Consider the following 27,410-nt stretch of genomic DNA (forward strand, 5'->3'; position numbering starts at 1 on the left):
CACAGACGCGTATTAGTACGTCAGATGTTATTAAGGGGTTAAAGTGTATCCATCGTTGTAATTTTTATTTCGCAGGTCAATAGTATACATGAAAATAAAAAACTTTGTAATATATCTTATCAGAAAAATCTGCTTCTTTCTCCTCCTGGACTGATCTTTGACTTTTAATTCAGTGATAAAATCTGTATTCAGAGAAGTACTGAAATAGGGGATGACTGTTGGTGATTGAAAAATTCCATGGAGGGAGGAGCTAGAGGCAGACACCCATTCTGCTTCAAATTCTCCTGAAATGACAGTTACAGAGGGAGGAGCTAGAGGCAGACACAGAGATTCTACTGCAAGTTCTCCTGAAATTACAGATACAGAGGGAGGAGCTAGAGGCAGATACAGACATTCTACTGCAAGTTCTCTTGAAATTACAGTTACAGAGGGAGGAGCTAGAGGCAGACACAGACATTCTACTGCAAGTTCTCCTGAAATTACAGTTACAGAGGGAGTATCTAGAGGCAGACACAGACTTTCTACTGCAAGTTCTCCTAAAATTACAGTTACAGAGGGAGGAGATAGAGGAAGACACATAGATTCTACTGCAAGTTCTCCTGAAATGACAGTTACGGAGGCAGACACACACATTCTTCTGCAAGTTCTCCTGAAATGACAGTTCCAGAGGGAGGAGATAGAAGCAGACACAGAGATTGTACTGCAAGTTCTCCTAAAATAACAGTTACAGAGGGAGGAGACAGAGGAAGACACAGACATGCTGCTGCAAGTTCTCCTGAAATTACAGTTACAGAGGGAGGAGATAGAAGCAGACACAGACATTGTACTGCAAGTTCTCCTGAAATAACAGTTACAGAGGGAGGAGATAGAGGCAGACACAGATATTCTGCTGAAAGTTCTCCTGAAATTACAGTTACAGAGGGACGAGATAGAGGCAGACACAGACATTTTGCTGCAAGTTCCCCTGAAATGACAGTTATGGAGGCAGACACATACATTCTTCTGCAAGTTCTCCTGAAATGACAGTTCCAGAGAGAGGAGATAGAAGCAGACACAGAGATTGTACTGCAAGTTCTCCTAAAATAACAGTTACAGAGGGAGGAGACAGAGGAAGACACAGACATGCTGTTGCAAGTTCTCCTGAAATTACAGTTACAGAGGGAGGAGATAGAAGCAGACACAGACATTGTACTGCAAGTTCTCCTGAAATAACAGTTACAGAGGGAGGAGATAGAGGCAGACACAGACATTCTGCTGCAAGTTCTCCTGAAATAACAGTTATAGAGGGAGGAGATATAAGCAGACACAGACATTGTACTGCAAGTTCTCCTGAAATAACAATTACAGAAGGAGGAGACAGAGGCAGGCACAGACATTCTGCTGCAAGCTCTCCTGAAATTACAGTTACAGAGGGAGGAGATAGAGGCAGACACAGACATTGTACTGCAAGTTCTCCTGAAATAACAGTTACAGAGGGAGGAGATATAAGCAGATGACGCGCCCCCTGGGCCGTGGGGTACTCGGTGCCGGGCCGGTCGTTGCAAGGGCAGATGTCACAGTGGTGGTGACCCGGTCCGTGACCCAGGGCGGTCAATCCAAGGGGGAATATTTACAGGAGATTTATAGTTTTTATATATAGTTCGTGATGCCACCTGTGGCATGCGGCTATGGTAGCCACCGCTGTGGAGCAGGTCCTCTGGAGCTGGTGTTTGATGCAACCGAGTTGGTTTGGCTCTCCACAGGTAGAGCTTAGCTCCAGGACAGTGTAGAAATGTTGTAGATGCTATAGGTGATGCTGGGCGTTGTAGTGCTGGGGTGATGGCGCAGCAGCAATAACGGACAGAGGCAGTGGAGTGCAGTCTTCAGGGTTTTTACTCACAGTTGTTGCAATCCAAGTTACAGGTACCAGTGTAACTTCCCTCGTCGTGCTGCGCTCACCAGGCAGGGGTTCAGACAACCCCCAGATATCTCCGGAGTACTTAGCGGGACCCCCTTCTGTGTGTTCTCCCTCTCTGGCCGTCTCCCTGCACCTCATACCGAGTGTTCCAATCTGGTACCCGCGGGCCTTGTCGGGCGACGTCTGTTCCTTCCCCTGGGTCCTCTATGGCTATCTTCTTGGTGAGACTGATATGGACTGTTGGCTATAGGACTTGAAATACTGCAGCCTCCGGTTTCTAGTTGAGTCATAAAGTCCTCTGCTAGATGAGGGACTGGTCCCCTTTTATGCGGCCTGACCACTCCACCTCCTGGTGGATTCGGGCGTACGGGTGGCCTCCAGCACTGCCCGTACCCCTGAGGTCCCTTCCTAGTTCCTGGAGCCTTCCTTCTGCTCCTCTCCTTCTCAGTCTTGGGCCTCTCACTAGGCTATCCTCCTGAGCAGAGCTCCTGCTGAGCTCCAGCTCCACACTCTCTCCTCCTCTGACTGATCTCTCACACCCAAGATGGTTCTCCCTTTTATACCTTCCTTCACAAGTGCTCCCCAAAGCTACTTCCTCCACGCACACCCACTACATAGTTCCACCCCTCAGCTAGGGACCAGGGACTGTGCTCTCCCTTAGGAGCAATCTTGCCCAGCCCCCACTGAAGTGGAATGTGAATGTGTTGGATGCAGGTGTTAAGGTCCCGGGCAGTACTCCTTCCTTACCTGAGAGTGAGATACCACACCTCTGGGTGAGGTGCAGTACCTCTGTGGTGACCGAACCTTCAGGGGTGCCACACAGACACAGACATTTTACTGCAAGTTCTCCTGAAATAACAATTACAGAGGGAGGAGACAGAGGCAGACACAGACATTCTGCTGCAAGTTCTCCTGAAATTACAGTTACAGAGGGAGGAGATAGAGGCAGACACAGATATTCTGCTGCAAGTTCTCCTGAAACGACGGTTACACTTCAAAGTATAACTGTTGTTTCAGGAGAACTTGCAGGAGAATATCATATCAGTATTTGCCTCTAGCCTCGCCTTCTCCCTCCATAGAATATTATAAACACCAACTGTCATCTCCTAAACTCCTATCTCATTAATGGGAAAATCTGTTTTTACTGAATAAAGATTTTACTCATGAATTGAGAATGATAGATCAGTCCAGGAGGAGAAAAAAGCTCATTTCTCTAATGAGATGTATTACAAAGTTTGTTATTTTCATGTCATATATTTATTTATCTAAGAAAAATTGACGGTTACTATTTAAAAGGTCCCAGTCCACGTTGCTAGTCCTATTTCACCTTTCCTATCAATAAGCGTCTTTGAAAAAAAAATATTTTACTCTGTGGTGGGCATTATTTGTTCTACATGTGTCTGCATTAGAGTGTATTGAATTTGGAATCCTTAAAAGGGGGTGTCCTATAAACTACATTTAGGTGATTTATATATTTATCATCCACATGACAAGTGATGATCATATATGATCTCTGGGGGTCACACAGCAAAAACAACCAACAATCGTGAGAACAAGGGTCCCCAAACCCTCTATGTAATGAAGCATTACTGAGCGTGTGCGACCTCCACAGCTCTGTTATCTCGTTGGTCGCACATGCTCAGTAAAGCTTTATTCACACAGGGACTTTGAGCCTCCTGAATTATTAGGAATCCTAGCAGTTGGACCCCCACGATCATACATGGATCCCCACGAATATACATTTATCATGTATCCTGTGAATATGGGATTAATATTATTTATTCCTTTAAAGGGGATGTCCCACCAATGACATGTTTCATCTATCTTCTGGATATGATAAATGTTTGATTGGTGGGATCTGACCTCTAGATCACAAAAACAAGGGTCCGATGTCCAACTTTGTGGATGAAGTTGTCAAGCTTAAGCCTGACTGGATGTCCACCATTTATAAATTGACAGTCCATTTGATTTGCTTTAATAAAAGGGTTGTACAAAATAAGAAAAAAAAAGGTTAACTTTTTTTTTCCAGAAACAGCGCCACCCTTGTTCATAGGTCACATTTGGTATTACATTTCAGTGAATTACAACTGCAACACCAGACACTGCCTACAGACGAGAGGCGCTGTTTCTACAAATAATGTTCAGATGTAGCTAAGCTTAGGGTGCATAGTAAAGGGGCCCGTTGTAAAATTTGTAACCCCTATCCCCTACTGATTAACTCATATGTGTCAGATGGGCCTATGAACCTCAAGGACACCAGGGCCCAGGGAACTACTGCCTCTCTTTATATGGGTTTGTTGGCTTCTCCGAGATAATATTTGTTATTTTTTATTATTATTATTATTTTTCTTATTATTATTTATTATCTGTTTTATTATTTTTATTATTATTGTAATATTATTTTATTATTTTTATTATGTATTATTATTTTATTATTTATTATTTTTTGGAATACAATTTTAAAAAATAAATATTTATTTTTTTTACTTTCATTTTAATTCCAAAATATGTAGAAATTTTATAATCCACCATCCCCCCAAAAAATATTTTGGTTTTCTTTTTTACTTTGCCTATTTATATGGCTTTGTGTGTAAAGGGTTAATTGGTAATTAGGCAGGCCAGGCAGAGGTGCCAGTCAGGTTTCATAGTGTAGTGGTTATCACGTCTGCTTTACACGCAGAAGGTCCTGGGTTTGATCCCCAGTGAAACCAGTTGAATTTTTTTTTCCTAAAATTTTATTTTATTTCACATAATTACTTGATTTGCTCATTATTTGCCTAATTAATTAAAACCTGAGAGACTGGCAAAGGTGTGAACACACAACATACCGAGGCGGGACGTGACAACACCTACATTTCCGCACTAATTACACTGCTGTATTTTACTGCCCGCTCTACTCATGATGAAATCAGGCATTACAGCTTTAAAGGGATCTTCCGAGCCTTAAAAGTTATCACCTATCCAAAGGATCAGGAAGGTTCTGACTGCTTGGACTTTTCCCTGATCCCAAGAACTGGGCTCTTAAATGTCTCTTTTTCTATGGGACTGTTGGAAAAAACTAGCCCTGCATCCCATACCATTCCAATGGGGCATTTCAGACACCCGTTCTTGGGATCGGTGTTGGTCCCATGGATCACACTCCACTGTGTTTTGAGGATCATGCTTAGAAATACCCTGTAGGACTGCCCCATTTTCTATGGGATTGCTGGAAAAAGCCAATCTCTGTATCCCATACCAGTCCAACGAGGCATTTCAGAGACCTGTCCTCAAGATCGATGATGGTCCCAGTGATGAAACCTCCACCGTTCCTCAGAATTGGGCTTACAAATACCCAGTAGGAATGCCTCACTCTCTATGGGACTGCTGAAAAAAAGCCAATAACTGTATCTATACCATTCCAATGAGACATTCCAGAGGCCTTTTCTTAGGATCGTTGATGGTCCCAAGGATCAGACCGCACTGTTTCTGAGGATTGGGCTCGGAAATACTCTGTAGGAATTCCCCATTTTCTATGGGATTGCTGGAAAGAGCCAAGCACTGGATTCCTGTCAGGAATTCTGTTGAGTTTGACCACTAGTGGCCGCTATTGTTCACTTTAATATTGTGCTGCAGTTTCACTCTTTACCACTGGAGGCTGCTGTTGTGTTCTGCAATTGTCCTTTACCAAGATGGCGGACTCTGAATCTATGGAATCCATCTTGCTTCCTGTTTGGGCCTACTTAAAGCCGTATGGATCTCTCACTCATTGCTTGAGTATTGTGTCTAGCTGTTGGCCTAGTTTCAGTCTCCAGCTCCTGAATATTCTTACCCAGACTGTTCTGTTCATCTATGGATTATTTTCTACAACTCCTTTTGACTCGCCTCCTGGGCCTAGTGTGGACGTGTGTGGGATAGTTGTAGAATCCGTGGCGGTGACCCGGTCCCGTGGCTCAGGGTGGTCAGGCCAATGGCGGTATTTTGTGGGGGATTTTAGGTTAATTGTCTGACTACGCCACCCATGGATTGCGGTCAGTGCGGACCACCGCTGCAAGGCAGACCGCTGGGGCTGAAGGTGTATGCAGCTGAGGTAGTGTGACTGCCCACGGGAAGAGTGCAGCCCCAGGGCAGAGAATGTGGATGATGGGAGTGATGGTGCGCGGGCGTCCCAGCACTAGTAGTGCTGGTGTGGCGATGAAGCACAGAGACGTGGGGTTGCAGTTCAAGTTCTTTACTCACAGTTCTTTATGTGCCAAGTCATTCCGCGGGCAATGACTGCCCGAGCCGTGCTGCGTCCACCAGGCAGGGGGCTCGGTCAACCCCCAGGCAATTCCAGAGTGTGGCACAGGACTCCCTTCTATTCCTTTCTCTGGCCGTGCCCCACCAGTGACACTACGTCTGTCCAGCTCCCGCGGGCCTTCTCTTGGGAGGGCTTCGTGCTCACCTCCCTGACCTTATGTGGTATGCCTTTCTAGTAGGTGTAGTGAGGGGTCGCACCAAGATATGATCGCGACCGCCGGTCCTTGGCTGAGGATTAGTCGCCTCCACCAACTTGGGATCCGGTACCCTGTTCTGCCAACCAGTCACCCGCAATCTCCTGGGCCTTTGGGGTTCCTTCCGCCTTCGTGTCTCCGGGCCTCTCTTGGTGTTCTGTTCCTTTCTTCCTTTCCTTTCTGTTCCTTTCAGTTTCTGTCCTCTCTGCTGGCTCTGGTCTCACAGGCTAGGCCCGCCTCCGGAGCAGAGCTCCACAGAGGCCCTGCTCTGTCACCTCCTCTCTCAGACTGAACTGACTACTGATCTAAGATGGTGCCCACCTTATATACCTCCCTCTCTGTGTATGAGCCCAGGTACCTTGCAACCAATGGGCTCCTACCTATGCCCAGAGACCCAACCCCTATCTGCTCCTACATCACTGGGTTTTCCTCCCCCCTCTCCACTCCAGCCAGGGACATGGTCTGTCGTTCCTGCACTTCTGTCTAATGGGAGCACCGTTGAGCTGTCCCCCGGAAATGGGGTGTGTGTGCTGTATGCAGCTAAACGAGCCCTGGTCCATACTCGATCCTTACCTGGGAGTGGGATATCACACCTCTGGCAGAGGTGCAATACCCCTGTAGCGGCCGAACCCTCGGGGCGCTACACTTTGCTATCTCCAAGAACTTCTACTACCACTTGCTGTTCCTGCATGTGTTACTTTGGCCACTGGTTTCCAGCAGTACTACGTCAGTATCGTAACAATTCCATACCATTCCAACGAGACATTTCAGAGACCAGTTCTTGGGATTGTTGATGGTCCCAGGGATCAGACCCCCATCATTCCTGACAATCGAGTTTAAAAAGACCCCATAGGAATGCCCCATATTCTATGGGACTGAAGAAAAAAAAGCCAAGCACTGTATCCCATACCATTCCAACGAGTCATTTCAGAGCCCTGTTCTTGGGATCCCAGTGATCAGACCTCCACCGATCCTTTAGATAACTAATAACTTTTAAAAATGGGAAGAAAGCTTTAAAGGGGTTGATTGAGATTACAAAATAAGGTCACCATGTGAACTCCTTGTTTAGAGGGTTTGGGCAATCTCTTTTTGTTAGCATCCCCAAATGATTAGGTAGTCAGATGCTAAAATCCCATCTGGGAGAATCCATAAGCAAGTGTTCAGCTTCCCTGCAGTGCCCCCACAGGGGACATAAGGTATTGCATGGTTCCCATAGGCTGTTCTAGTAATTCACGGACATCCTGGGTCCTCCAGAGCGTTTTATAAGTTCTGAATCATAGTCTGGAACATAGAACCTTCTTCGTTAATTAATTTTTAAATGTTTTTGACTTTTCTTTATTGATCAGACACATTTTTTGGGAAGGTTCCTGGAAACATTCATTGAAACTCTGTAAATTTATCACATCCCCAATAGAAAAATGCGGTCAACTACTCATAGGAATTCCGGTTCCATATGCTTCCATAGGTGACAGATTTCATAAATGTCGCCCGATGTCTTTAGGATTTGGGTTTATACGTATTATGTGTCTCTCAAGAGCGACATTTCATCTCCTACCATCAGCCGTCACTTGTAATGGGAGTTGTCTTGGATTTGCACGGCTGGCCCGTAGCCAGCGCCATTATTAAGCGCCCTTCGAACTGATACTAAATATCATCCCCCTAAAGCGTGGTTATGTCGCTGTGCTGGGCCTGTCTGCATCACCCTTGTCTCCCTTCATTAGCAGTCAGGCGTGGAGCAGAAATGCAGAGTTCTTGCAGGTATGAACCGTTCCCGCAGGAATGTGACAAAACATCTGGATAATGTTTGTTCGGCGCAGCAGATGAATGCCCAACGCTCGCTATTATTGCATATTGCATCATAAAACTTATTACAAGTAGTGTGTGTCAGGGGGGAGATAGGAAATGCCCTGCTGCCGGCTTAAAAACCCTTCCTGATTCCCATGATTTCGGTCCCTACGTTGACAATGACCCACGGAGGTTGTAGTCTATATGGCTTCTTGGATGGAACATGGGTCAAGATTTCAGCTGATACATTGTTGGACCGCTCTACGAATGACCAGCTGCCGAGATCTGTTGATCGAAAGGATTTCTTGTTTCCGGAGGTATTGGACACTCCTTGCCTTATGAGCTGGTGGTGTTGAGATTGGTATTGCTCCAAAGATGTCTCACCTCGTAAGAGACCCCACATGGTTCATCAACTCAATATCAAAGTCTATCAATGACCAAAAATTTTTCACCAGTTCCACAAAGTTTTTTCCAAAGAGTTGAAAAATCTCGATATGGTTCTCCAGTCCTTTTATCAGACTTTATTGCACCTGTAAAATCCTCTGAGCTCCGAATTCAGGCCCTCAAGTTTTGAAATTGAACAATACTATGAACACTTTTTGTGGCAATTGAAATGACGTATCTGGATCATTCATTCACCAAAAGGTTTTGATAAATTCCACAAAGTTTTGTCCAAAAAGTTCCAAATCTTGGTTCAGTTCTCCAATCTTTTCTTCAGACCTTCATGCACCACTGAGGGCCTATGAGCTTCAAGTTCAAGCTTTCAAGTTTGAAAACTGAAAAATACTAAGAACATTATTCTTGTGGTCCTTAAAAGGGAACATTTGGACCATTCAATGACCAAAACGTTTTGACCTGATTCACAAAAGTTCTTCCAAAAAGTTGCAAAATCTTGGTACAGTTCTCCTGTCCTTTCTTCAGACTTTCATGCACCTGTCAGAGCACCAAATTCAGGTCTTCGAGTTTGGAAACTGAACAATACTATGAACACTTTTTTTGTGGCCCTTGAATTGGAGCATCTGGACCATTCAATGATTAAGAAGTTTTGATGTATTCTACAAAGTTTCTTCCAAAAAGTTGCAAAATGTTGGTGTGCTTCCCCAGTCCTTTCTTGAGACCTTCATACATCACCCAGGGCTTATGAGCTCCAAGTTCAAGCCCTCAAGTTTGGAAACTGAACAATACTATGAATCCTTTTTTTTGGCTCTCGAAAGGGGATTATTGGATCATTGATGCCCAAAAAGTTTTGATATATTCCGCAAAGTTTCTTCTAAAATCTTTCAACATCTTAGTGAAGTTCTCCAGTCCTTTCTTCCAACCTTCATGCACCTGTCAGAGCTCCAAATTCAGGTTCTCAAGTTTGTAAATTAAACAATGCTATGAACACTTTTTGTGGCCCTTCAATTGGAGCATCTGGACCATTGAATGATAAAAAAAAAAGTTTTAATATATTCCACAAAGTTTCTTTCAAAAAATTGCAAAATCTTGGTGGGGGTCTCCAATCCTTTTTTCAGACCTTAATGCACCTGTCAAATCCTCTGAGCTCCAGGCTCAGGCCCAAAAGTTTGGAAATTGAACAATACTATGAATACCTTTTGCGGCCCTTGAATTGGAGCATCTGGGCCATTAAGTGGACAAAAAACGTTTGATATATTCCACAAAGTTTCTTCCAAGATATTTCAAATCTTGGTGAGGTTCTCCAATCCTTTCTTGAGACCTTCATGCACCTTGCAGGGCCTATGAGGTCCAAATTCAAGTCCTCAAGTTTGGAAAATGAACAATACTATAAACCTTTTTTTGTGGCACTTGAAAGGGAACCTTTGGACCATACAATGACCAAAAAGTTTTGACCTGATCCACAAGATTTAATCCAAAAAGTTGCAAAATCTTGGTAGGGATCTTGAGTCTTTTCTTCAGACCTTAATGCACCTGTCAAATCCTCTGAGCTCTAGGTTCAAACGTCAAGTTCGCGAAATGAACAATACTATGAAACTTTTTTTGTGGCCCATGAAAGGGAACCTTTGGATCATTCAATGACCAAAAGCTTCAACCTGTTACACAAAGTTTCTTCCAAAAAGTTGCAAATCTTACGGCAATTCTACAGTCCTTTCTTCAGACTTTCATGCACCCGTCAGAGTTCCAAATTCTGGTCCTCACGATGGAAAATTAACAATTCTTCAAGTATGGAAACTTTTTTCGTGGCCCTTGAATGGGACTGAACTGTAGGAGTTTTTATTTTTTGGGAAGGTGGTCAAAAACATCTCAAAGTTGAAATGCAAGAAACTTCCTTTTACCGGAAAGTAGGGAGGAAATTGATCCAGTCCTTTCTTCAGACGTTCATGCACCTGTCAGAGCACCAAATTCAGGTCTTTGAGTTTGGAAACTGAACAATACTGTGAACACTTTTTGTGGCTCTTGAAAGGGAACCTTTGGACCATTCAATGACCAAAAAGCTTCGACCTGTTCCACAAAGTTTCTTCCAAAAAGTTGCAAAATCTTAGTGCGATTCTACAGTCCTTTCTTCAGGCTTTCATGCACCTGTCAGAGTTCCAAGTTCTGGTCCTCACGATGGAAAATGAACAATTCTTCAACTATGCCCATCCAATATAGAGTTCGTTTTAAACTTATCACGCTTACCCACAAAGCGCTCCATGCTTCAGTACCCCCCCTACATCTCCTTCCTTGTCTCAGTCTACCACCCTACACGTGCCCTCCGTTCTGCAAATGACTTGAAACTAAAATCCTCCATAATCCGAACTTCCCACTCCCGTCTCCAAGATTTCTCGCGTGCTGCGCCAATTCTTTGGAATGCACTACCCAGGACAGTTCGATTAATTCCCAATACCCACAGTTTCAAGCGAACCCTAAAAACACATTTCTTTAGACTGGCGTATCACCTAAACACACTCTGTCCATCCCAGCTTTCCCCCATATTAAAATCTTCTTCAACTTCGGGTTCAAACCAACCATGCACATAAAAGCCTCTGTCAGGACGGTACACATACTGGCTGGCGACCAGTCCATGTATTATTATTTATCCTATTCAGTATATCAAGGCTGCATTATACAATATATGTACTTTTTACCTTTTGTGTCTCCCCCACTTCCTCATAGACTGTAAGCTCGCGAGCAGGGCCCTCACTCCGTTCGATATGAGATATGCTTATTCTGTATTGTCTGTATAAGTCCCCCCTAAAATTTGTAAAGTGCTGCGGAATATGTTGGCGCTATAAAAATAAACTATTATTATTATTATTATGAAAACTTTTGTTGTAGATCTTGAATAGGACTGAACTTCAGGAGTTTTTATTTATTGGGGAGGGGGTCAAAAACATCTCAAAGTTGAAGCTCAAGAAACTTTGTGTTACCGGAAAGTAGGTAGGACATTGATCCAAGAGTGCAATTTGGTAATGGTCTCTGAGACACCAATGTATGGTGAGATATCCACCCATCATTGGTGACAGATCAATAAGAATCCTTTATGAACCCCCCATGAAAAGTAGATGGTGATAATTTCAGATGACGCTGATGGGGCCTTGGATAAAAAAAAAAAAAGACTAAAATAAAGAAAAGATCTCACAGACCGGAGGCCGAGAGAGACTCGTCCTTGAATTCTGATTTTCTCATTAGTAAAAGAGTAAAAAGAAAAAATGAATTGTGACTAGACTTGGATGGGAATGCTGCATGTTAGCAAAGGAAGTCAGGGTCCCAGAGCCCCCATAAGTGTTTAGTGGGACTCTACGGTGGGAAACGCACGCAGATACTTAGCTGTCTGTGATTACAATCCAAGCTCGGATCTCTGCCCCTTTATTCCTGCAAATTACACCTTATTTATGGAGTGAAAACCTCCAGGCTGGTTATGTCCGTGTTCAGACTGGTGAAGAAGACTGCTCAGGTTATGGACTAATGACCTACTCATTGTGGGGGCACATACTTTACCTAATTAATCTAGTTGCTAAATCACTCTAATATCGGTGATCTGAACTAGTTAATGATAATCGCTTCTTTTTTTTCACACGTTTGTATCGATTTCTGATGTCAGTGAACTATCCTGAAACGTTAAAGGACACAAACACCTTCAGGGGGGTAATTTTTTTTCCCTTTAAATACATATATTTTGGGCTCAAAATAATTTTTATAGCCACTATTTGCATTTGCAGAATGAGTTAACTGAGAATCTATCAGTGAGCTCCTTCTGGCAATAGAATTTTTAACTATTATCTTTGATACTCTCAACCAATAAAATGAATAGAAATAAAAGTTGAGTTGAACTTTGTGGTCATAAATTAGCTGAGAGGAGCACAAAAGAACAAAGAGAAGAGTTTATAAACTCTCCTCTGAGAATGAGCTTACTAATGGAATCTCAGTTAACTCATTCTTCAGCCGGCAATAGACGGTGCAACACAGAGGCTATAGATTGCAAAAAATGTAAATATTTTAATAAAAAACCCCAATACAAAGATGATTTTTAGCCAAAAATATGTGCATTTAAATAAAAAACAATTGCTCTGAAGGTGTTTATATGATTTAATCAATACAATATAATAATAATTCCACCACCCTTGCTGTCCATCACATATCTGTCTCTGCAGAAGAAGTCTCAAATATCCCTGATAGAGAGTGGAGCTGCCACTCCATTTTTAACCCACTGGGTCAACCTAGTGGTGGTTTCAGTTTGCAACCATTATGCTGTCTTTTAAAGTGTTTTTTTACTCATCTTCATAGATTATATATTCAGAAAGTAGATGTAAAAACAATCACTTTTGCAATTTACTGCTTGTAAAAATTTCCAGCCGTTTTCGAGATATTAACACTTTTTCTTATTGCTCGTTGCCTAGGAGACCGACCACCACTGCTGTCTAGCTTATAACTATAATTATTATAATATCTTGAAACTAGCCGGGATTAGGAGGTCACAGAGCACTCCAGCGATCCTGGCCAGCTTCAAAACAGTGCTTACAAGCTTTATAAAAAGATCTAATTAGAGCTGAGCATTTTCTGCTGTCTAGCAGCGGTGGTCGGTCTCCAAGGCAACGAGCTGTAAACAAAAAGAAAAGTGTTAATATCTCAAGAACGGCTTAAAATTTTAATAAGCAGTAAATTGCAAAGTTGCTCGTATGAGCAAGCTCTATCCAAAAATATCCATTTATGAAAATGGTGAATCATCCCTTTAACTCTTTATTAAAGACTGCAACTTATAGCGGGGAGCTACTGGAGTGCACAGACGTCGACTTTCGCCGAATGTCAGCTGGACCTAAACTATGTGCAAAAAAAAAATGTAATGAAAACCGATACCTGGAAGATGCCCAGTGGCAGCTGCTTTCTCATCGCGGCTCTGTAGATTCAGCGCATGGTAAAATAATCTGTCTCTGCACAGAGAATTTAATAGCAAAAACAATTCTGCACTGGGGGTGGGGAGCAGACCAAACACCGAGGAGTACTTCACCAGATCGTACACTGGAGATGGCCGCCACCAGCCGTCACCTGTGGCACACATTCACACTATGGGACCAGATAGGGTGTATCAGGTGGAAAATGTAGGAAAGTTACTAAAACGGCAATTTCATAATAAACCATCCAACTTATTGTATTGAGCCCCCTACGAGCTGTATGTTCCCTGTGGTCTGCAAGTAGTATAACTCCTCCACAAAGCAGTTCACAAAAAGCAATATATATATATATATATATATATATATATTGATTCAAGACCACCAGATATCTCTTGTTGCACTTCACTTCCACTAGGCCACCAGGGATGTTACCTTAAATCCCCTTATTACCCTAGACCACTAAGAATGTTACCATAAACACTTTTACTTCCCTAGATTGCAAGAAGTGTAACTACAAATATACTTACTACCCTAAACCACCAGGGATGTTACTGTAAATCCTTTTATTACCCTAGACCACTTAAGACTGTTACCATAAATACTCTTACTACCCTAGATTGGAGTGTTAACACAAATACACTTACTACCCTATTCCACCAGGGATGTTACTATAAATTCATTTACTACCCAAGTCCACCAGGGATGTTACCGTAAATCTTTTTACTATCTTAGACTACCAGGGACGTTACCGTAAATTTCTTTATTACCCTAGACCACTAAGAATGTTACCATAAACACTCTTACTACCCTAGATTGCCAGAACTGTAACTACAAATATACTTACTACCCTAGTCCACCAGGGATGTTACCATCAATTTGCTTACTACCCTAGACCACCAGGGATGTTGCCGTAAATCCTTTAATTACCCTAGACCACTAAGAATGTTATCATAAATACTCTTACTACCCTAGATTGCCAAGACTGTTACCATAAATACACTTACTACCCTAGTCCACCAGGGATGTTACCATCAATCCTTTTACTATCCTAGATTTTTAAGGATATTACCATAAATCCTTTTACTTCCCTAGACTACCATGGATGTTTCCATAAATCAATTCACTAGACTGCCAGGGATGTTACCATAAATCCTTTTACTTCCCTAGACCACCATGGATGTTTCCATAAATCAATTCACTAGACTGCCAGGGATGTTACCATAAATCCTTTTACTACCTTTGACCACCAGTAGTGTTACTATAATTAAACACTTACTACCCTAGGCCACCAGGAACGATACCATCAATCCTTTAATTACCCTAGACCACCAGGGATCTTACCATAATTTATTTTTAATATCCTTACTTTCCAATGATGTTACCATAAAACCTTATACTACCCTAGACCACCAGGGATGTTACCAGAAACTCATTTTACAACCCTAGGCCGCCATGGATGTTTCCAAAAATTATTTTACTAGACTACTAGGAATGTTACCATAAATCATTTTACTAACCTAGACTGCCAGGGATGTTTTCATAAATCTTCTTACTACCGTAGACCACCAGGGATGTTACCATACATTTATTTACTACTGTAGACTATGAGGGAATAACCATAAATCCTTTTACTATTTTATATTTTCAAGGATGTTACCATGAATATTTTTATTACCCTAGTCCACCAGGAATATTACCATAATTATTTTTTCTACCCTACACTACTAGGAATGTTACTATGAATTAATTCTTTTACAGCCCTAGACCATCAGGGATATTATCATAAATCATTTTACTACTTTAGATTACAAAATACAACCAGGGATATTATCAATTTACCTTTTCAATGCCCTAGACCACCAGGGATGCTATCATTCTACCCATCTACTGCCCTAGATGATCATGGACACCCCTTTACAACAGTAGACCATGATGGATATTATTATTTACCCCTTTACTCCCATAGACCACCTGGATTGTTACCATTACAGCTTTCACAGCTCTAGACCACCAGGGATGTTATCATTTACCCACTTATTGCCCTAGACCACAAGGGATGCTATAATTTACCCACTTACTGCCCTAAACCACCAGGGATGTTATAATTTACCCACTTACTGCCCTAGACCACCAGGGATGTTATAATTTACCCACTTACTGCCCTAGACCACCAGGGATGTTATTATTTACCCACTTACTGCCCTAGACCACCAAGGATGTTATCATTTATCCATTTAATGTCCTAGACCACCAGGGATGTTATCATTTACCCACTTAGTATTGTAGACCACCAGGGATGTTATCATTTACCCAATTACTGCCCTAGACCACAAGGGATGTTATAATTTACCCACTTACTGCCCTAGACCACCAGGGATGTTATAATTTACCCACTTACTGCCCTAGACCACCAGGGATGTTATAATTTACCCACTTACTGCCCTAGACCACCAGGGATGTTATCATTTACCCACTTACTGCCCTAGACCACCAGGGATGTTATCATTTACCCACTTACTGCTCTAGACCACCAGGGATGTTATTATTTACCCAATTACTGCCCAGGCTCCCCATTTACTTCTATAGAGTATCAGTGATGTTCCCATTAACTTATTCATCGCCAGACATGTTTTTTTTAACTTTATCTCTTTACTGCCCTGGAATTTCAGGCGTGTTCCAATTAGCCCCTTAGATTTTATAATTTACCCCCTCTAGACCACCAGGGATGTTATTATTTACCCTTTCACTGCCCCAGACCACCATATATGTTATTATTTATCCTCCCAGTGATCATCAGGGATGTCATCATTTAACTATACATCAGACCACCAGGGATATTGTTATATTACCCACCCCCCTGACCACCAGGGATGTCATTTTTTAACCCCTTCATTGACATAGCCAAACCTTTTTCTTATACCAAATAATGATGTTTTATAAAAGGGTTGAGAACTTTATGGATATTTTAGACGGTGGTCTATCATGTGGTCCGTACAGCCGGGCATGCTGGGACCTGTAGTTGTACAGTAGCTGGATGTCCATGGCTTATCTGCCCAGTGTCCGCTCGGCGTATCCACTCCCGGATTCTTTCCTTCATGCATCATGCATAGTAATTGCAGTAATCAGGACACCCACAGACCCATATCCGGCACCAGACACCATCACAGCTGCGCTCCCGCTGCAGATATCTGCAGATGAGACAATGTCTATTTCGCCAACATTTCTAGAAAACCAAGCTGATATGGGCCCGAGTCTAGGCCAGGGATCTCCGTCCTGCCTCTCTCTCCAGCTGTTGCAAAACTACAACTCCTAGCAAGCCGAGTAGATTTCTTAAAGGGGCTCTACCCTACTATCTAAAAAAAAAAGTGTAGATGGAACAATCCCATAAAGTAATTCAACTTTCCAATATACATCGTGTTCAATTTCTGCCCTGAATTCTGATCAGGACTCATAGAGCGGTCTGTTTACACCTGGTCCGCGCTGCATCGATTGCTACCAGCCTTCAAGAGCAGACACGACCAGTCGATCTTACAGGAGACTTTAAATATGTGTCATGGTTAATTTTAGGGGTGTTAAACAATAATCATAGGGGTTGTAGCGTCATTTTTACCCATCATTGGGCCCTTTTTTAAAGCTGTTTGTCCACTTGTCTGGAGCTTTGCCCGCACGGATCCCAGGCCCCCTTGGCCCTCTGTCCGCACATTTGTCTCAACTTCTCAAACTCTTGTCACTTTCTCTTCCCGCTCTCGGGGCACCTGTCCGCCGTCACCTGTTGCAGCCCCCAGCGTGACATTTACAAGTCGACCAGTATGGAACCTGCGAGAGGACAGTAATTAGCCCCAAATCAATAGTAATTATACCGCTGCTGGTGACGGCACATTAACATTGCTCCGCAGACCACTGGGCAGTGCCAGCTGCTTTCCATTAAAATATCTTGGTTTCTCGGTCACCAGATTCCTCCGGTGATATAGCAAAGCCGTCCTGAATATCCGGCAAATATGACCCCATAACCGTTGGATTAAAGGGAATCTATACTGTGGACATCAGTGCAGCCGGGGTGAATTTACAGCGAATTCCGGTGCGGACTAGCGGTGAATATTCAGCAAAAATTGCAAGTGGACTTTTCCAGTGTGTACGGACCTGACTTTTGAGGTTTTAAGTCATACTTGCCATCTATAAGAAGAGGCGGCAAGATTGCAAAAAGTGGAACATAAAGCGTCCCGTCGTAATTTGGTTTCTCGATCCCCCTGGGCAGTGCCAAAGGTTTTCCATTAAAATATTTTAGTTTCTTCATTGCAAGATTCCTTGCCACCATTTACAAAATTCTCTAAGGAAATTGTCATTTGCTGAAGATTTCTAAATTCACAGCGGATTTTCACTGCTGACTTCAGTGCAGCTGGAGGGAAATTTACAGCGAATTCCGGTGCGGACTATCAGCGAATATACAGCAAAATTCACTGATGGATTTGCAGTGGGAATCTGCTGGTGAGCGAGAGATTTAGGCTAAATTAATACTGGAAATGTTGAGGATTTTACTTGCAGATTTGCAGTAGGGGACATGGGGATGAGATTTTAAGAATTTTCCCAATGGAAATTGGCGTTTGATGGTATTTTTGATTAGTGCAGCCAGAGTGAAGTTTACGATAAATTTTGGTGCGGACTAACAGTGAATATACAGCAGAATTTGGATTTGTATTTGTATTTGATTTTTCCAATATGCATGAACTAGAGATGAGCGAACCCGAACTTACAAGTTCGGGGTTCGTACTGGATACTTAGTGTCTGTTGCTAAACTCCGAACACGGGCTTTTCCTGGAAGTCCGCTTCAATGTTTGGAGTTCAGGGGAAGTCCGAGAGAGAGGGAAAAGGGGGAAGAGAGAGGGAGAAGGGGAGAGAGAGAGGAAGAGAGGGTGAGGGAGATAGAGAGGGGATGAGAGAGATAGAGAGAGTGGGGGAGAGAGAGAGGAAGAGAGAGAGGGAGAGAGAGAGGAAGAGAGAGAGGGAGAGAGAGAGGAAGAGAGAGAGGGAGGGGGTAAGAGATAGAGAGAGGGAGAGAGAAGGAGAGAGAGCTAGAGAGAGCGGGAGAGGGAGAGAGAGGGGGAGACAGGGAGAGAGGAAGAGAGGGTGAGGGAGATAGAGAGAGAGGGTGTGAGAGGGAGAGAGAGATAGAGAGAGTGGGGGAGAGAGAGGGAGAAAGAGGGAGAGTTAGAGAGAGTGGGGGAGAGAGAGGGAGAGAGAGAGGGAGGGGGTGAGAGATAGAGAGAGGGGGGTGAGAGATAGAGAGAGGGGGGTGAGAGAGAGGGAGAGAGAGCTAGAGAGAGCGGGAGAGGGAGAGAGAGGGAGAGATAGAGGGAGAGAGGAAGAAAGAAAGAGAGAGAGAATTTTCCAGCCCAAAATTTTGTTCCCATTATTTTCAATGGGATTCAGGTTCAAGTTCAAGTACAGTTCTGGTACCAGAACCGAACTTAGGACTAAAGTTGGGGTCTGGTACCAGAACCGCATGGACCTGGCCTTGTAGGTTTTATATACTTGGCAGCTATTAGAAGAGGCGGCAAGATTGCAAAAAGTGGAACATAAAGCTTCCTGTAGAATTTTTGTTTCTCAAAGCCACATCCCTATTCCTCGCCCCCTGGCCAGTGCCAAAGGTTTTCCAGTAAAATATTTTAGTTTCATCGTTGTAAGATTCCTTGCCACCATTCACAAAATTCTCTATGGAAATTGTCATTCGTTGAAAATTTTTCATTGCTGAATTCAATGCATCAGAGACATTTTAGTGTGGACTAGTGGCGAATATACAGCAAAATTCTCAGATGGATTTGCAGTTGATTTTTCCAGTGTATATAGACCCGGTCTTGGGTCTTGTAGGCTTTAATTCTTACTTGCCAGCTATTAGAAGAGGCATCGCGATTGCAAAAGGTGGAACATAAAGCGTCCCGTCGAATTTTGGTTTCTCCAAACTGCACCCCTGTTTCTCGTCCCCTGGGCAGTGCCATTTTCCATTAAAATATCTTAGTTTCTTCGTTGCAAGATTCTTTGATTTCATTCACAAAATTCTCTATGGAAATTATCATTAGTTGAAGATTTCTAAATTCACTGCGGATTTTCACTGCTGACTTCAGTGCAGCCGGGGTGAAAGTTACAGTGAATTCCAGCGCGGACTAGTGGCGAATATACAGCAAAATTTACAGTGGATTGTACTTGGTTTTATCAATTTTAATTCTTTCTTGCCAGCTATTAGAAGAGGCGACAAGATTGCAAAAAGTGGAACACAAAGTTCCCTGTCAATTTTTTATCCTCCAAACCATGTCCCTTTTATTTCCCCCATCATGACTGTTTGTCTAAAATCCAGGGCTCTGTCTGATGATGGAACATCCCAGCACCACCATAGGAAACTATATGGAAATATCTGCTTTTGGGAGATTGGCAACTTTTCCGGAATATTCAGTGACATTTCGGAATGTATATTTTAAAAAGGTTCTAGACTATTGTGCAAAAAATATAAACAAACAAACGCTAGAACACATGTAGCATTACAATAAATTCATCATGTCTGGTCTGTGAGACTATAGAAATCAATGGACAAAACCTGCACTGACATGACCAATCAATCCAGCCACCACTAGCTGATGCATGAAAGGAGACAATAACTAACATGTGAGATTTAAGAAATATGGACACCCTAAAATACTTTTTTTTTTACATAAATGCATGTATTTTGGGCTAAAAATAATTTTTGCAATTGGGTATCATTAAAAATTTTGCATTGTTTGCCTTCTATAGCCTTTGATCTGTCTATAGCTGGCTGCAGAATGCGTTAACTGAGAATCCTTCAGGAAAGTTTGCAACTTTTATTTTACTCCTTTGGAGCTAGTCTAAGCTGATTTATGATCACAAAGCACAGCCCAACTTTGATGTGGTCATAAATTAACTATAAAGAAAAAACAAAAATGTTATAAACTCTCCCTTCAGAAAGAGCTCACTGATGGATTTTCAGTTAACTCATTCTGCAACCTAAAAAAAAAAAACATTGCCAATTTATCCTTATCATTTAAAGGGGAAGTAGATGTTGAAGATGTTGGATCTCTGGTGCAATGAACCACTATAGTAGCAGGTGGAGGGACAAGAATCTTCATTTTCAAGATGAAAGAAGGGGCTCTGAGGTTTTCGAGGACCACGATGACTCCTGCAGTAGTTAATCCCATTGTGGAGTGAAGTCTGAACATGACTCAGCGCTAGAAGGCGAGGGATTACAAGGAATTGGAGGATGAGTAATGCAGATTTATGGTTTTATTCCAGTGAACTTCCTGAAATCAAGGCTAATTAGCTTCTCATAATTTTAGCATGAGAAGTTCTGCAGTTACAGATCAGGCTGTAAATGCTAAAATAGCAACCGCAGGAGACCGAGCCGGCGGCGGAGGAGAGGGGGCACTACTAAGTATTTGTAGCAGTGAGTTATGTCAGGTGGGTGCTGGCTCCATATTACACCTCCTGCCACAGTCTGGGGAGTTGTCCAATAGTTCAGGAGAAAACCATGATCCTCCGGTGTAACAATGTATGTACACAGTGACTGCACCAGCAGAATTGTGAGTGCAGCTCTGGGGTATAATACAGGATGTAACTCAGGATCAGTACAGGATCAGTAATGTAATGTATGTACACAGTGACTGCACCAGCAGAATTGTGAGTGCAGCTCTGGAGTATAATACAGGATGTAACTAAGGATCAGTACAGGATCAGTAATGTAATGTATGTACACAGTGACTCCACCAGCAGAATTGTGAGTGCAGCTCTGGGGTATAATACAGGATGTAACTCAGGATCAGTAATGTAATGTATGTACACAGTGACTGCACCAGCAGAATTGTGAGTGCAGCTCTGGGGTATAATACAGGATGTAACTCAGGATCAGTAATGTAATGTATGTACACAGTGACTGCACCAGCAGAATAGTGAGTGCAGCTCTGGAGTATAATACAGGATGTAACTCAGGATCAGTAATGTAATGTATGTACACAGTGACTGCACCAGTAGAATAGTGAGTGCAGCTCTGGAGTATAATACAGGATGTAGCTCAGGATCATTAATGTAATGTATGTTCACAGTGACTGCACCAGCAGAATAGTGAGTGCAGCTCTGGAGTATAATACAGGATGTAACTCAGGATCAGTAATGTAATGTATGTACACAGTGACTGCACCAGCAGAATAGTGAGTGCAGCTCTGGAGTATAATACAGGATGTAACTCAGGATCAGTAATGTAATGTATGTACACAGTGACTGCACCAGCAGAATAGTGAGTGCAGCTCTGGAGTATAATACAGGATGTAACTCAGGATCAGTAATGTAATGTATGTACACAGTGACTGCACCAGCAGAATAGTGAGTGCAGCTCTGGAGTATAATACAGGATGTAACTCAGGATCAGTACAGGATCAGTAATGTAATGTATGTACACAGTGACTGCACCAGCAGAATAGTGAGCGCAGCTCTGGCGCATAATATAGAATGTAACTCAGGATCAGTAATGTATGTACACAGTGACTACACCAGCAGAATAGTGAGTGCAGCTCTGGAGTATAATACAGGATGTAACTCAGGATCAGTACAGGATCAGTAATGTAATGTATGTACACAGTGACTGCACCAGCAGAATAGTGAGCGCAGCTCTGGAGTATAATACAGGATGTAACTCAGGATCAGTGCAGGATCAGTAATGTAATGTATGTACACAGTGACTGCACCTGTAGAATAGTGAGTGCAGCTCTGGAGTATAATACAGGATGTAACTAAGAATCAGTAATGTAATGTATGTGCACAGTGACTGCACCAGCAGAATAGTGAGTGCAGCTCTGGAGTATAATACAGGATGTAACTCAGGATCAGTAATGTAATGTATGTACACAGTGACTGCACCAGCAGAATAGTGAGTGCAGCTCTGGAGTATAATACAGGATGTAACTCAGGATCAGTAATGTAATGTATGTACACAGTTACTGCACCAGCAGAATAGTGAGTGCAGCTCTGGAGTATAATACAGGATGTAACTCAGGATCAGTACAGGATCAGTAATGTAATGTATGTACACAGTGACTGCACCAGCAGAATAGTGAGTGCAGCTCTGGAGTATAATACAGGATGTAACTCAGGATCAGTAATGTAATGTATGTACACAGTGACTGCACCAGCAGAATAGTGAGTGCAGCTCTGGAGTATAATACAGGATGTAACTCAGGATCAGTAATGTAATGTATGTTCACTGTGACTGCACAAGCAGAATAGTGAGTGCAGCTCTGGGGTATAATGCAGGATGTAACTCAGGATCAGTACAGGATCAGTAATGTAATGTATGTACACAGTGACTGCACCAGCAGAATAGTGAGTGCAGCTCTGGAGTATAATACAGGATGTAACTCAGGATCAGTAATGTAATGTATGTACACAGTGACTGCACCAGCAGAATAGTGAGTGCAGCTCTGGAGTATAATACACGATGTAACTCAGGATCAGTAATGTAATGTATGTACACAGTTACTGCACCAGCAGAATAGTGAGTGCAGCTCTGGAGTATAATACAGGATGTAACTCAGGATCAGTACAGGATCAGTAATGTAATGTATGTACACAGTGACTGCACCAGCAGAATAGTGAGTGCAGCTCTGGAGTATAATACAGGATGTAACTCAGGATCAGTAATGTAATGTATGTACACAGTGACTGCACCAGCAGAATAGTGAGTGCAGCTCTGGAGTATAAAACAGGATGTAACTCAGGATCAGTAATGTAATGTATGTTCACTGTGACTGCACCAGCAGAATAGTGAGTGCAGCTCTGGGGTATAATGCAGGATGTAACTCAGGATCAGTACAGGATCAGTAATGTAATGTATGTACACAGTGACTGCACCAGCAGAATAGTGAGTGCAGCTCTGGAGTATAATACAGGATGTAACTCAGGATCAGTAATGTAATGTATGTACACAATGACTGCACCAGCAGAATAGTGAGTGCAGCTCTGGGGTATAATGCAGGATGTAACTCAGGATCAGTACAGGATCAGTAATGTAATGTATGTACACAGTGACTGCACCAGCAGAATAGTGAGTGCAGCTCTGGAGTATAATACAGGATGTAACTCAGGATCAGTAATGTAATGTATGTACACAGTTACTGCACCAGCAGAATAGTGAGTGCAGCTCTGGAGTATAATACAGGATGTAACTCAGGATCAGTACAGGATCAGTAATGTAATGTATGTACACAGTGACTGCACCAGCAGAATAGTGAGTGCAGCTCTGGAGTATAATACAGGATGTAACTCAGGATCAGTAATGTAATGTATGTACACAGTGACTGCACCAGCAGAATAGTGAGTGCAGCTCTGGAGTATAATACAGGATGTAACTCAGGATCAGTAATGTAATGTATGTTCACTGTGACTGCACCAGCAGAATAGTGAGTGCAGCTCTGGGGTATAATGCAGGATGTAACTCAGGATCAGTACAGGATCAGTAATGTAATGTATGTACACAGTGACTGCACCAGCAGAATAGTGAGTGCAGCTCTGGAGTATAATACAGGATGTAACTCAGGATCAGTAATGTAATGTATGTACACAATGACTGCACCAGCAGAATAGTGAGTGCAGCTCTGGGGTATAATGCAGGATGTAACTCAGGATCAGTACAGGATCAGTAATGTAATGTATGTACACAGTGACTGCACCAGCAGAATAGTGAGTGCAGCTCTAGAGTATAATACAGGATGTAACTCAGGATCAGTAATGTAATGTATGTACACAGTGACTGCACCAGCAGAATAGTGAGTGCGGCTCTGGAGTATAATACAGGATGTAACTCAGGATCAGTAATGTAATGTATGTACACTGTGACTGCACCAGCAGAATAGTGAGTGCAGCTCTGGAGTATAATACAGGATGTAACTCAGGATCAGTACAGGATCAGTAATGTAATGTATGTACACAGTGAGTGCACCAGCAGAATAGTGAGTACAGCTCTGGAGTATAATACAGGATGTAACTCAGGATCAGTACAGGATCAGTAATGTAATGTATGTACACAGTGACTGCACCAGCAGAATTGTGAGTGCAGCTCTGGGGTATAATACAGGATGTAACTCAGGATCAGTAATGTAATGTATGTACACAGTGACTGCACCAGCAGAATAGTGAGTGCAGCTCTGGAGTATAATACAGGATGTAACTCAGGATCATTAATGTAATGTATGTTCACAGTGACTGCACCAGCAGAATAGTGAGTGCAGCTCTGGAGTATAATACAGGATGTAACTCAGGATCAGTACAGGATCAGTAATGTAATGTATGTACACAGTGACTGCACCTGTAGAATAGTGAGTGCAGCTCTGGAGTATAATACAGGATGTAACTAAGAATCAGTAATGTAATGTATGTGCACAGTGACTGCACCAGCAGAATAGTGAGTGCAGCTCTGGAGTATAATACAGGATGTAACTCAGGATCAGTAATGTAATGTATGTACACATTGACTGCACCAGCAGAATAGTGAGTGCAGCTCTGGAGTATAATACAGGATGAAACTCAGGATCAGTAATGTAATGTATGTACACAGTTACTGCACCAGCAGAATAGTGAGTGCAGCTCTGGAGTATAATACAGGATGTAACTCAGGATCAGTACAGGATCAGTAATGTAATTTATTTACACAGTGACTGCACCAGCAGAATAGTGAGTGCAGCTCTGGAGTATAATACAGGATGTAACTCAGGATCAGTAATGTAATGTATGTACACAGTGACTGCACCAGCAGAATTGTGAGTGCAGCTCTGGGGTATAATACAGGATGTAACACAGGATCAGTAATGTAATGTATGTACACAGTGACTGCACCAGCAGAATTGTGAGGGCAGCTCTGGGGTATAATACAGGATGTAACTCAGGATCAGTACAGGATCAGTAATGTAATGTATGTACACAGTGACTGCACCAGCAGAATTGTGAGTGCAGCTCTGGGGTATAATACAGGATGTAACTCAGGATCAGTAATGTAATGTATGTACACAGTGACTGCACCAGCAGAATAGTGAGTGCAGCTCTGGAGTATAATACAGGATGTAACTCAGGATCAGTAATGTAATGTATGTACACAGTGACTGCACCAGTAGAATAGTGAGTGCAGCTCTGGAGTATAATACAGGATGTAGCTCAGGATCATTAATGTAATGTATGTTCACAGTGACTGCACCAGCAGAATAGTGAGTGCAGCTCTGGAGTATAATACAGGATGTAACTCAGGATCAGTAATGTAATGTATGTACACAGTGACTGCACCAGCAGAATAGTGAGTGCAGCTCTGGAGTATAATACAGGATGTAACTCAGGATCAGTAATGTAATGTATGTACACAGTGACTGCACCAGCAGAATAGTGAGTGCAGCTCTGGAGTATAATACAGGATGTAACTCAGGATCAGTAATGTAATGTATGTACACAGTGACTGCACCAGCAGAATAGTGAGTGCAGCTCTGGAGTATAATACAGGATGTAACTCAGGATCAGTACAGGATCAGTAATGTAATGTATGTACACAGTGACTGCACCAGCAGAATAGTGAGTGCAGCTCTGGAGTATAATACAGGATGTAACTCAGGATCAGTAATGTAATGTATGTACACAATGACTGCACCAGCAGAATAGTGAGTGCAGCTCTGGGGTATAATGCAGGATGTAACTCAGGATCAGTACAGGATCAGTAATGTAATGTATGTACACAGTGACTGCACCAGCAGAATAGTGAGTGCAGCTCTAGAGTATAATACAGGATGTAACTCAGGATCAGTAATGTAATGTATGTACACAGTGACTGCACCAGCAGAATAGTGAGTGCGGCTCTGGAGTATAATACAGGATGTAACTCAGGATCAGTAATGTAATGTATGTACACTGTGACTGCACCAGCAGAATAGTGAGTGCAGCTCTGGAGTATAATACAGGATGTAACTCAGGATCAGTACAGGATCAGTAATGTAATGTATGTACACAGTGAGTGCACCAGCAGAATAGTGAGTACAGCTCTGGAGTATAATACAGGATGTAACTCAGGATCAGTACAGGATCAGTAATGTAATGTATGTACACAGTGACTGCACCAGCAGAATTGTGAGTGCAGCTCTGGGGTATAATACAGGATGTAACTCAGGATCAGTAATGTAATGTATGTACACAGTGACTGCACCAGCAGAATAGTGAGTGCAGCTCTGGAGTATAATACAGGATGTAACTCAGGATCAGTACAGGATCAGTAATGTAATGTATGTACACAGTGAGTGCACCAGCAGAATAGTGAGTACAGCTCTGGAGTATAATACAGGATGTAACTCAGGATCAGTACAGGATCAGTAATGTAATGTATGTACACAGTGACTGCACCAGCAGAATAGTGAGTGCAGCTCTGGAGTATAATACAGGATGTAACTCAGGATCAGTACAGGATCAGTAATGTAATGTATGTACACAGTGACTGCACCAGCAGAATAGTGAGTGCAGCTCTAGAGTATAATACAGGATGTAACTCAGGATCAGTAATGTAATGTATGTACACAGTGACTGCACCAGCAGAATAGTGAGTGCGGCTCTGGAGTATAATACAGGATGTAACTCAGGATCAGTACAGGATCAGTAATGTAATGTATGTACACAGTGACTGCACCAGCAGAATAGTGAGTGCAGCTCTGGAGTATAATACAGGATGTAACTCAGGATCAGTACAGGATCAGTAATGTAATGTATGTACACAGTGACTGCACCAGCAGAATAGTGAGTGCAGCTCTAGAGTATAATACAGGATGTAACTCAGGATCAGTAATGTAATGTATGTACACAGTGACTGCACCAGCAGAATAGTGAGTGCGGCTCTGGAGTATAATACAGGATGTA

The 27,410-nt window shown here is 42.6% G+C and overlaps 1 non-coding gene across 1 annotated transcript; it reads left to right on the forward strand.

The window, feature by feature from the left end:
- Positions 1-4,535: 4,535 nt before the first annotated feature.
- Positions 4,536-4,608, forward strand: TRNAV-UAC (transfer RNA valine (anticodon UAC)). The gene has a single exon. It is a non-coding gene; the product is annotated as a tRNA-Val (tRNA).
- Positions 4,609-27,410: the final 22,802 nt, after the last annotated feature.

The sequence above is a fragment of the Phyllobates terribilis genome, unplaced genomic scaffold (genome assembly GCF_046119375.1).
Source record: "Phyllobates terribilis strain yellow unplaced genomic scaffold, ASM4611937v1 Scaffold_9__5_contigs__length_417890890, whole genome shotgun sequence".
Classification (NCBI taxonomy): Eukaryota; Metazoa; Chordata; class Amphibia; order Anura; family Dendrobatidae; genus Phyllobates; species Phyllobates terribilis.